The sequence below is a fragment of the Marmota monax genome, unplaced genomic scaffold (genome assembly GCF_021218885.2).
Source record: "Marmota monax isolate L192 unplaced genomic scaffold, Marmota_monax_Labrador192_F-V1.1 WCK01_AAM20220418_F8-fsc00001, whole genome shotgun sequence".
Taxonomy (NCBI): domain Eukaryota; kingdom Metazoa; phylum Chordata; class Mammalia; order Rodentia; family Sciuridae; genus Marmota; species Marmota monax.
The window spans coordinates 39275001-39287500 of record NW_026693777.1 but is presented as its reverse complement, the minus strand read 5'-3'; the positions used below and the strand labels follow the sequence as shown (position 1 = coordinate 39287500).

At 34.6% G+C, this 12500-nt stretch overlaps 1 protein-coding gene across 7 annotated transcripts in view; it reads right to left on the bottom strand.

The window, feature by feature from the left end:
• Cdin1 (CDAN1 interacting nuclease 1) overlaps positions 1–12500 on the bottom strand; it is a 260091-nt gene that overhangs the window by 171022 nt on the left and 76569 nt on the right. The window lies entirely within an intron of this gene.

Sequence of the window (12500 nt, the reverse complement as noted above, 5' to 3'; positions counted from 1 at the left end):
GGTCCCATTTTCACATTTCACAAATAATTCAAGGACTTTTCATTTTTGCTCATTTCAGGTACAATAACAGACAATAAAAACAGAGAAATTGTATCAGGTTCCACTAAGTGATAAGATTAAGTTCCGTCTCAAATCCCAACCTCACTGTTCTTTACAAGTAACAGGCTATTAAACACAACATACTCTTTTCTTTCTTATTTAGCATTTTTCTCCATATAAATAAAAATGTTGAAAGTCTACACTGAAGCAACCAAATACACAATCTATTTTTAAAGGAATATTTTCAAGCTATACTATCTCATTCTTTACCAAATGTTCATCAATGGTCTGTAAACTGTCCAGTAACAGCTACATTGGAGATGCAGAAAACTAAGATAGAAATAAGAAATAATTCAAAAATAAATTTAATAAACAGGCCACGGGACACTATGCCAACCCAGTTCCTTAGAGACAAAGTTATTCACTGAGTATTCTACTTTTGTAAAAATTCATGGAGGAGTGGTGACTTAAACATAAAAAAGAGCTCAAATCAAGTCTGGTTTTAAGGAATCTACCTTTATTTTGATTTTTCCATATCAAAAAGTATTGCCCAAATAATTAAAACTAGTGGATATGCAAAAACAAACCAAAACCAAAACTTAAGATATGTTAATAAATGTAATAGTCAAAAAGTTAGGTCAGACTGAGAAAATTTACTCTGTGGTTTGGGTTTTTTTTTTGGATCTAACCCAGGAGCACTTTACCACGAAGTCACATTCCTGGTCCTTTTAATTTTTTATGAGACAGGGTCTCACTAAGTTGCTGAAGCTGGTCTTAAACTTGAGATCCTCCTGTCTCAGCCTCCCAAGTTGCTGGGATTACAGGTGTGTACCACCATGTCCAGGTACTTTTAATACTTATTGCAGCATTGACAGGACTATATATGGGTAAGAGTATGTAGCCAAAGTTTAGTTTATCAGACTTTCTGCAGAAGAACTTTACAGGAGACTATCATTAAATAGCTTCATCACTGAAATGAATGACAGAAAAAGATTCATGTTTCCTCAGTTTATGGTAACAGAGAGAGGAAATAGGGAGTGTGGAAGTAAAAGAAAGAATGTGTGGCACAAATTTAACTCCTAAATCTAAATAAAAGTTATCCACTGGGAAAATAACCCAAGTTACAAAATAAATATCTATAAGCTCATAGGTATGAATGATAAGTAAACAAACAGGGAGAAGAGAAAAAACTTCCTCACAGAAGAAAGCCAAACAATGAATCTTGAGGCTCCTCCCTCTGGGAGGTAAATTTATTTGCCCTTCTCAATTGGAGGGTAAACTCAATTTTGCAATTTGTTTCCAAAGAATAGAGTATGGAAAGGAAAAAAAATAGCTACTTTACAGTGGAGAAATCTGGCAAACACTACCCTGGCCAAGAAATGAGATTAAAAACAACCAGTGATGAGTCATGTTGATATCATGTACCCCTTGATATGATCTGAAAATAGGGAAATCTTATCTCTATGATATTCTTCCCCAAACTATAACTTCAGAGTAATCATGAGAAAAACATTAAACAAAATCAAATGGAAGACATTATCCAGAATACCTTAATGCTCCTGGAAAACATCATGATCATCAAAAACCAAGGGAAGACTGAGTAAGTGCTGGATATCAGAGGAGACTCTCTTAGGAAACATAGCAACTAAATCAATGTGGGATCCTTGACTGGATATTAGAACAGAAAAAGGTTTCTAATGGAAAAACTGGTGACATTTAAGTGATGTCTGGAGTTTGGCTAATAATAATATACCAATGTAGGTGGGTTTCATAGTGCTGATAGATGTATGACAATAATGCAGGATGATAATATTAAAGATAACAAATACTAATGATGGATATAGGAAGAACTCTCAGTGCTATCCTTGAAAATTTTCTATAAATCCAGAATTATTCCAAACTAAAAAAATTATTTAAAAAAGGAAAAGCTTTTCAGTAAACTTGCTAACTCCAGAAAAGACCTCATGAAAAATTTAACTTTTTCATCACAACTTGTTGTTTCATCAACTTATGCTTTTGACAAAGTGTTGGTTATAAGAATTCCTGAACTATAAGATGAAATCATAACTAATTGTACTAGGAGAAGAAAGGAAACTCACATATTACACATACAGGCAGACCTAAACATACACTGTTTTGTTTTCTAAAAGAAAATAAATTAGGAAGAAAATTAGGATATTGAGACCAGCCTTTCTTCTTCCCAATATAAGGAGCATCATAAAAGGTATTAGGTGTTGAGGTTTTTGAAAAAGATCTCCAAAATTACCAAAGAATTCAAATTTCAAGGTAACCTAAGAAGATGAAGGGCAAATTAATTCCTTCTCACACTTCCCGTAACTACTTATTAGAATATCACTGCCTACCACTACAAAATCACTATTGTTTGAGTACCCAGTATGTGCTAAGCCCCACACTATGCTATTTACAAAATCATCTTTAGTCTGTATAACACTGAAAGGCAGATGTTACCTGATTTTAAAGAAGAACAAACTATGACTCCCCAAAGGTGACAGCATGGGGTCAAACCAAGATTTCAATTCCAACAAGTGGAAATATGCACAAATTGTAATAGATAAGATTTGAGTCAAAAGGAGAAAAACTTTGAGGACACTAAGCAAAACTAAGCACTTAACTTTAAAACAATGCTTTAAATTTATATTCATTAAATAATGGAAATACTTTGAAATCAGAAAACCTACATTTTTTTTTTTAACTTGCTTACTGCTTTTGTTTGTGGATATGTGAATTCACAGATGTAACAAGGGTAAGCAAGGGAGCATGCAGGCTTGGGTGATCTGAGTTTCTGTCCTAGCTCTTGCCCCATCTACCTGTATGACAAGGCTGGCCACTCACCTCAGCTTCAGTTTATCATTTATGAACCTGCCATAAAATTTACCTTAATTATGTCAAAGAGATATCAAAATTTACCTTAATTATGTCAAAGATAAAGTATATCAAAACTTTTTTAAAACCATTTAGCTCTATTTGAATGTTTTATGTGTTATCTAAAAAATTCTTTAATAGTCCCTCAATCTCTTAGTCACAAGTAAATGGTAGGTATATTTTCACCAAAATATTTACTTCAAGTCAAAAAACACAGATGTAGGATCCAGCAATTAACCAAGACAAAAAACATTAATGCCACCAAAATTTAGTTCTGTATTTGTTACATAAAATGTCTTAGACTGAAATATCAAAATGACAAATTGGAGGTTAGATGGCTTAGTAAAGAAGATAAAACATGGTTTGGGAATGTAGGTCAGTAGTATAAGACTTGCCTAGGGTTCATGAAGCACTGGATTTGATCCACTGCATTATAAAACAAATAAATTAATTAAAAATTCACTGATATGTAATAACCATCTAACCATCTTTAGCAAGAATTAAGTTTGGTAATCTCCAAATAAAAATGTTCATTTGTGCAGTTAGGCATATAAATATAACAAGAGTTAACAGGGGAGCATGTAGGCTTAGATGATCCAAGTTTAAGTTCCAGCTTTTGTTAGTTTGTGTACAATGATAGCACAGATAAACTATGATTTAAAAGGTCAAAACATGGACCCTGAAAGAAGCAGAAACTACCTACAGAAGAAACTGTCTATATTATTTATTCAAAATGTTCTATGTTATGTTCTTACAAAGCAAAAGACTTCATATTTTTAACTAGCTAATGAATAAATACTATTCACATTTTCTAAGAATGTTGTTTATCAAGATTCTCAAGCAAAAAATATTTACTCTAAGTTACAAGATGAAATAGGGGAAAAAACTTGCAATTATCTCATTCTTAAAATATATTAGCATCCTCTCATGAATTAGGAGAAAATGGAATTCCTAAATTCTCAAACCGTGACGTAATATTGATTTTATTGATTCTCTGTACAATTTGTGGGAGTACCCAATCATTATTTTGACAGTTTTATCATAAGGTAATAGACTTCCTTTTAGATAATTGCAGTTACCACATTCAATTTCAACCTTCCATAGGATTTTTTTCCTAGATACAGCTTTACTGTCAGTCCTAGATCACATTACTTTCTTTTTATAGCTATACACACAAAGCATTTTAGGCGTTACACCTAATTATGTCAGCACAATAACAATTTAAAAGCTCATCATTAAGAAGTAAAGGTTAAGCACTTATATGTTAAGACTCCTTTTTATAAAGACATATAGTTCTAGATGACATAAGTAAATGAATTACATAAGCAATTAAAAGTCTGATGGAGAGTTACAAAAAGTAAGACCACTTTGGGGAGTATTGGAAAATCTGATGAGTTTGTATCCAGGCAATAATGCCTATTAACTACAATATCAACTTACAAGTTTTCTGACTCATGAAAACTATTTAACCATGTTTCACAACATAAAATTGTGTTACAAAGTACATTTTCTTCCCATAGGGAGGCAGTTCAGCGTAACTGTTATGAGTATGGCCTTTGTAATCATATTGTCACTACTTTTCATGTGACTTGGCACAAATCACTTAAGTTCTCAATGCCTTGGTTGCCTCAACTGTAAATGGGGTTAATACTTGTACTTGCCTCATACAGTTGTTCTGACAATTATTTCATTGTCACAAAGTTAAAGCACTTAGAAGGTACTTGGCATATAATATGTACTACATAAGTTTCAGATATGATTATTGTCTATTTGAATTGCTTTAAGCAGCTAATAACCAAATAAAGATATGAGGAAGCATCAAAACTGAAAGGTATTTTTTCACATATTTGTTGATTGATTGTATATCCTTTTCTGAGAAGTGTCTGTTCAGATCCTTGGCCCATTTGTTGATTGGGTTATTTGTTTTTTTTTTTTTTTTGGTGCTTAGCTTTTTGAGTTTTTTATATACCCTAGATATTAGTGCTCTATCTGATGTGTGAGGGGTAAAAATTTGCTCCCAGGATGCAGCCTCTCTGTTCACCTCACAGAAGAAACTTTTTAGTTTAAGTCCATCCCATTTATTGATTCTTGGTTTTAATTCTTGCACCACAGGGGTCTTATTAAGGAAGTTGGGGCCTAATCCCACATGATGAAGATTAGGGCCTACGTTTTCTTCTATTAGATGCAGAATCCTCTGGTTTAATTCCTAGGTCCTTCATCCATTTTGAGTTAAGTTTTGTGTGTGGTGAGAGATAGGGGTTTAATTTCATTTGTTGCATATGGATTTCCAGTTTTCCCAACACCATTTGTTAAAGATGTTATCTTTTCTCCATTGCATGTTTTTGGCACCTTTGTCTAATATAAGATAATTGTAATTTTGTGGGTTAGTCTCTGTGTCCTCTATTCTGTTCCATTAGTCTATCAGTCTGTTTTGGTGCCAATGCCATGCTGTTTTTGTTATTATTGCTCTGTAGCATAGTTTAAGGTCTGGTATAGTGATGCCACCTGCTTCACTCTTCCTGCTAAGGATTGCTTTAGCTATTCTGGGTCTCTTATTTTTCCAGATGAATTTCATAATTGTTTTTTCTATTTCTATGAGGAATGCCATTGGGATTTTGATCAGAATTACATTAAATCTGTATGAATGCTCATCATCTCTAGCAATCACAGAAATGCAAATCAAAACTACTCTAAGATATCATTCACTTCAGTAAGAATGGCAGCTATTATGAAGATAAACAACCATTAAGTGTTGGCGAGGATTTGGGGAAAAAGCTACACTCATACATTGCTGGTGGGACTGCAAATTGGTGCAGCCAATATGGAAAGAAATATGGAGATTCCTTGGAAATATGGGAATGGAACCACCATTTGACCCAGCTATTCATCTCCTTGGACTATACCCAAAGGACTTAAAATTGGCATACGACAGAGACACAGCCACATCAATGTTTACAGCAGCACGATTCATAATAGCTAAACTGTGCAACCAACCTAGATGCCCTTCAGTGGATAAATGGATTAAAAATGTGGCATATATACACAATGGAATTTTACTCAGCAATAAAAGAGAATAAAATCATGGCATTTGCAGGTAAATGGATGGTGTTGGAGAAGATAATGCTAAGTAAAGTTAGCCAATCCCCGAAAAACAAATGCCAAATATTTTCTCTGATATAAAGAGGCTGACTCATAGTGGGGTAGAGATGGGGAGCATGAGAGGAATACATGAACTCTAGGTAGGGAAGAGGGGTGGGAGGGAAAGGAAGGGGGCAGAGGATTAGCAAAGATGGTGGAATGTGATAGACATCATTATCCAAAGTACATGTACAAGGACACGAATTGGGTGTCAACACACTTTATATACAAACAGAGATATGAAAAATTGTGGTATATATGTATAATAAGAATTATTATGCATTTTGCTGTCCTTTTTTTAAATCAATTAAAAAAAAAAAAAACCTGAAAGGCAATCAAAGCCAGGGGATGAAGTAGAAGAAACACAATAAGAGCCAAGATGAGATGCTCATGAATAAGGGAGTATGGAGCAACCTCATCACAGAAGAAGAATCTGAACTTCAGAAGTACTTTGTAGAGAAAATGGATTAGGCTGAAAAATCTAAATACAGAAGTCAAAACGGGGGTCCAAAGTTTAACACCAAATTGGTGGTGGTGGTGGGTAACAAAAAGCACAGTATTCAACACAGATCAACACAAGAGGCTCAAAATAATAAGGAAACTGTCCTTATAACCTTGCAGTCTCTATTGGGTGGATGGGGAAATGTTAGCAGGGATGAGATGCAGAAAAAGACAAACAGACTACAGATGGTAACAACCACAAAGAACCTGTCAACAGGATGTGGTCACTTGATTTTCCATTCCATAATTTCCATATTCTACTTCACAATTACAAAATAGGAAAAAAGACTTAGGGCTTTGATAGGCTCAGGCACAATTTCTGTCCCCTAATCATTTCACCTGATTTAGGGGGAAAAAAAAAGATAAAATAAGACCAGACCTTTAATTAAAAGGAGGAAAGATACTACTTATTCTGGCATCCAAAGTAACTGTTTCTCTTAAGATAAACATAAAGTACCTCTATTAGGTGAATTAGTTTCTAGAGGAAAAAAACAAAAACATTGCTATAATAAATGTTCTGAAATGATAAAACATGTAGATAATCAATATCCCATACTGAACCAAAAAGTAAGAAAAATTAACTACTAAAGGGTTTGTCTTATTTTATCAATCTATTTATAAGTAAAAACATTTTTAAAGGTTTAAGAAAATTCCACTTTATTCTAAATTTATTTTGTTTTTGATACTGGGGATAGAAGTCAGGGGCACTCTACAATAAGCTACAACCTCAGTTCCTTTTTTGATCTTTTTGTGAGACAGAAATTTGTTAAGTTGTTTGTGGTTGACCCACTAAGTTGCTGAGACTGGCTTCAAACTTGTGATCCTTGTGCCACAGACTGATTTGCTGGGATGTTAGGCCTGTGCCACTGCACCTGAATTTATTTTAAAATTTTCAAATCACTTTCCCAACAGAAAAAAAAATTATAGGAAATCAGGACTATACCTGAAATTTAGCATATATAAGCACCATACCCATATAAACTATTTTTTACTTGTATGTCATTCTTGGGACAAAAGCTCCAGTAGAATTAGGTGAATATTTCTGTCCAGATTGAGCAACAAGACATCAATCTTGATTCCTCAAATCTCTTGAGGTTGTGGATCAAACCTATAGTCTCCTTGGTCCTTCCCCAACTATCTATCCTTTTACCTCATCTTCTAACCATTTAAAAACCTATTCTCTGATCAGTTTGCTTTTTATGTATTAAAAATTTCCTCACAGTTGTTAAGAAAAATATAAGAAAAAAGAAATATGAATCAGTTAAAGTTTTATATAATTAGCAGGGTATATAAGTAGTTCAGTACATTAATAGTCAAGGTAGAATATTTTTGAATTTCTAGTAAACATCCTCTTTTTGTACCTATGATGATAGATAATAAAGAGTTCACTAAATGCTACCAACTAAACTATGTAAGACAAGAGTTGAAATCTAATTTCCAATTCTGAGTTTCTTGAACGACAAAATCTTTATCATTAATATTTATCATACAATGAATGTGCTTCTATACTTCCTTTCAAACTAGTGAAAATAAATCACTTTCTTTCCGTCAGCTGTAAAAATCAAGCCTATAAATAGATACAAGGAAATGCCTTACCACAGATGTAATTTTTACCAACAAAAGCTGAGAATTCAAAATAAGTTCAAATTCCTACTCCTGGGTTTTCACCTGAAATGTCTGGTAAGATTCAAAGGATAGAATAGGACACAATAGATCCAAGAAATGGAAAATATAACATCATAGAGAAGATTTAAAAATCTTGTAGTTAAAATGTTTCTTAATGTTTTAAATTACATAAGTGTTCAAAAAGCATTCACATAGCATGTACAAGAAACAATATTCCTAATTTAATAAACATAGAGAGAGAGAGAGAGAGAGACAGAGAGACAGATCTGCTAAGAATTGAAGCATTCCCCTCTAAAATGAGGGACTCTAGAGAAGTTCTATGCATTCACTTTCTGTCAATGATGGATTTACTCCTGGACCAGGTATTAATTCCTTACAGTCACTTTCCTACCATTTAGGGGGCTCAAGAATTTAAGGTTATCACACGAATGGAAATTCAATCATTAATAATCTTATGATTAATCACTTGAATAATTAAGAATCAATTGAAGGTTCACATGTACAATGGAAAGTGCCTCCTTCTATCTGAAGTGTTTAGGAAAGAGAATTCCATTTGTAGGTGATCCACAAATCTAAATATTTCTCAGACCCCCATATTTCCAACTTTATGGAAGCATCTTATAAGATGTCCTTTGGGACCTCAATTTAAGAGGCTAAGCTAAATTTAATATTTTTCCATCCCCATTCATAGCCACTCCTATTCCTCTGTGTGAGACACTCCAGTTTAAAATCTCAGATTTATCCTGGGTTCTCTTTACTTTATCAACGACAGTATCTTATTAATTGCTAAATTCTCAGGACTTCATTTCTTCTGTCCCTTCCATTATGAACCCTAGTTCAGACGTGAAGTTTTCTAAGGATAATGCAACAGCTTATTAATTGGTCTATCTCACACCACCCAATATCTCCCCATTCTACAGTGTTGCCAAATCTGCTTTAGCCTTGGCTCTTATCTTCAGTCAACAACACATAATTCTGTGTCATGGTTAATTACAAAGTATGCCACAATGTAATTATAAATAGTACCAAGTAAATTTATAGATTTTTTTAATATTTATTTTTAGGTTGTAGGTGATGGACACAACATCTTTATTTTACTTTTATGTGGTGCTGAGGATCAAACCCAATGCCCCATGCATGCTAGATGAGCTCTCTCCCACTGAGCCAACCCCAGCCCCCCATATTTATACATTTTAAGTGCGTTTTAAAAAATTAGTGAAAGTTGGCTGGGTCATCTGTAATCCCAGCAGCTCAGGAGTCTGAGGCAGGAGGATCACAAATTCAAAGCCAGCCTCAGTAATTTAGTGACACCTTGTCTCAAAATAAACCACTGGGTTCAATCCCTGATACAAAAAAAAGAAAAAAGTTGATTAAATAATTTCTAAAATATTACTCTCCTTTACTTATATTTCCATAACTTTCTTGAGTGGAAGAAAGGAAATGGAGTTCAGGAAGATGTTAAGGATCACACAAAATTCTAGTCACCTTTGGGCAAATGCTATCTTTAACATCAGTTGTTGAAGAATGCTGTGAAAGAAAGAAAGAAATGAAAGCTGTGATCATATCACATGAATGATCATGTCATTCAGAACCATCAATGCACATACTGTCTGCTACTTTAAATTTAAACCCCTATGTCTAGAATTCAGTATTTTTTCTCATATAACTCTTACAGAACCTTCCAATGTTAATATTCTATTATGACTGTAATAAACGTTTTTAAAATGAGTGACTCTGAACTGTTCCTAAGTAGACAGTAAACTTTTCCATTTTCCTTCCTGTATTCAAACAGTTTTCTATCTGAAATGGAGCCATATTTGATCTATGAAACTTCCACTAATTCTACAAACCAGAATATATCAATCCTTTGACTCCTCCAAAATGTCTTTACCTCTAAAGCAAAGATAGAATCATAATAATCGTGTATGTACTTCAACTATACCACTAAACAGTGAGTTCTTTGATGGGTTTTATTCCTCTTTCTGAAACTGGAGTTTCAGAAACTTGACTCACTGCTTCTGCTGGCAAGTGGGGTCTGCACAAGTGTTGTAGCTCTTAATGGTGGGCTATGCTCTCCTATGTTACAGCAGACCCCCCCCCCACCAGCTCACCATCAATTTCTTCTGTGTTCTTGACCAGGAAGAATGAATGTAAGAATAGGGTTTATACAAGGTGCGTAGAAACAGAACTCCCACAGGGCAAGAGGGGACTCAATAGGAGTTGCTAGACTAAGTGTGCTAGTCTAGGGGTTTACATAGCTCGAGTCAAGCTATTAATCCAAACTTACGCTAATTAGAGTTTGGAAAAGTAATAACACTATTGGTTAGTTCTGAACCCCATTCAAGTTTGCTTTACTTACATTTTCTCCCCACTTCTCAGGAAGCCAGAGGCTGATGTCAGTGAGTCACATATATTCGATGGGGGATCTGGAAGTGCAGCTCTGCATGGACCAGGTGTTTGCATTGGGTCTGGTCCTGCTGTGGCAGGATGACAGGTGAGTGTGCCTTGGCTCACCTGCACTGTTGGCCACTCCCATCAGGCCAGTGCTGACTGCACTCCAATCCACCCAGGGCCGTCACTTCATCACTTTGCCCCTCTCCTACTGCTTCTCAGAAGGGACCAATAGGTCAAATGCAGTGCTTGGAAGCAGGGGAGTGGTGTGATTTCCATCTACTATAGTATCTACCATAGTACCCAGAACACAGTCAGCATTCAAAAAGCTCTCAACAAACTGCAGAATGAGAAATATTAATTCTAAAGGAATCAATAATTCAGTATTGTTAGTAAGGAAACACTTAAAATCTAATCAGAGTCAAATACCTACTAGATGCTTCTCACACTTTGTCCTATTAAACTCAGTTTTAAAGGTGATTGCACTGTGTACTGATGGCTTACCACAATGTCCAAAACTCTAAAACAGTTTATTTGAAAACTGAAATTAAGTTCATTCAAAAAGCAAGATAAAAAATTAGCCCTTGGGGCTGGGCATGGTGGTGCACGCCTAGTCCCAGAGGTTCAGGAGGCTGAGACAGGAGGATCATGAGTTCAAATTCAGCCTCAGCAATGGGTGAGGCGCTAAGCAACTCAGTGAGACACTGTCTCTAAATAAAATACAAAACAGGGCTGGGGATGTGGCTCAGTTGGTTGAATGCCCCAGAGCTCCCTGGTACAAACAAACAAACAAACACACAAAACAAAAAGAAGAATGGAAAGCTAGTGATACCAGGGTCTTAGGTAATACACAAGACAGGTATATGATCCCATACCTGTCTCTAAATAAAACAGAAAATAGGGCTTTGATATGGCTCAGTAGTGGAGTGCCCCTGAATTCAATCCCTGGTACAAAAAAAATAAAAAATTATCCCTTGGGAAAAACATAATTCCATTTGGATAGAGGTTGGGAATTATATATGTTAGTAGAAGAGCATATCCCCTCAAGAAAACATAGAGGAACTCTACAAAACATTTCATCTTCAATGAGAATTATATTCAATTACATTGTTCATCTTTAAATGATATGACTGTTAACTATGGTTTTTCTGAAGCCAGGCAGAATATTCTGCTATATGAAAAAAAAAGTTGTATAAAAATCTTCAGGAAATATAATCAACAATTTATAATAAGAATTGATATCTTTTTCAAGTGAGTCTTCAGAAATTTAAATCACTTGTATTCAGACTCAGGAATAGCCAACATGCTTAACTTACAATTTTATTATAATGCCAGCCCTCCTATTAAAAACAGTGCTTACTTTATAAATTTACTTATGATTGATTTTCATAAAAGAACTAAACATTCTTCTCCCTTTCAACAATACTTCCAAAGTCACTGGCATATTAAAGGGATATTTGCACATCCACGTTTATTGCTGTACCATTCACAAGAGCTAAGATATATACTCAACCTAGACACCCGTCAACAGATGAATGGCTAAAGAAAATATGGTATATATACAAAATGGAACATTACTCAGCCATAAAAATAATATCCTATTATTTGTAACAAAATGAGTGGAAATAGAGGACTTTTATGCTAAAAAAATAAATCATACACAGAAAGACAAATACTGCATGTTCTCTCTCATATGTAAATACTACAAAAAAGTTGATCTGAATATAAAAATAGTTATTATTAGAGGGTAGAAAGGGGAGGGAAGGGAGGGGGTGGGGAGAGAGGCTGGATAAAGGGTACCAAGACAAGGTTAGACAGGAGTAATAAGTTCCAGTGTTCTAGTTTGATTTCAATGGCTCGTGGGTGACTAGAGTTCACATAACCTATTACATACTTCAGAAATAACTAGAAAAGAAAAGCTT